Source organism: Octopus bimaculoides, chromosome 23 (assembly GCF_001194135.2).
Source record: "Octopus bimaculoides isolate UCB-OBI-ISO-001 chromosome 23, ASM119413v2, whole genome shotgun sequence".
NCBI classification, from domain to species: Eukaryota; Metazoa; Mollusca; class Cephalopoda; order Octopoda; family Octopodidae; genus Octopus; species Octopus bimaculoides.
The window spans coordinates 25,365,494-25,365,933 of NC_069003.1; the positions used below are offsets into that span (position 1 = coordinate 25,365,494).

The window sequence follows — 440 nt, forward strand, 5'->3', positions numbered from 1 at the left end:
TATATATATATATATATATATATATATATATATATATATACACTTGAGTATTTATTTACTATGTTTTCTATGTTTGTTTTCTTATCTCTCTTTCTCATACAGCACACTCACAGACATTTGTAGGTTGAAACAATCATAGTTAAATAATATAGAACTCTACATATGCATTTGATGCATTGATTATTAAATCTGAAACCTAATTGAACAAAGATAACTTCATCATCACTCTATCTATCTATCTATATCCATCTACCTCTATCTACAGGGTGTCCACGAGGTCTGGGTACATGGAGTAAATAAAATCATAACATAAACAATTAAATATAAGAAATAATAATTTCTTAAAGTATGTGTTAATCCCCATGTACCCAGACTTTGTGGACACCCTGTATATGTCTCTCTATCTATCTATCTATTTATCTATCTATCTATCTATCTAT

General features: G+C 27.5%; 1 protein-coding gene across 1 annotated transcript in view; it reads left to right on the top strand.

Annotated features, from left to right (window-relative positions):
• LOC106876510 (vacuolar protein sorting-associated protein 11 homolog) overlaps nt 1-440 on the top strand; it is a 65,428-nt gene that overhangs the window by 44,276 nt on the left and 20,712 nt on the right. The gene's annotated exons all lie outside the window — the stretch shown is intronic.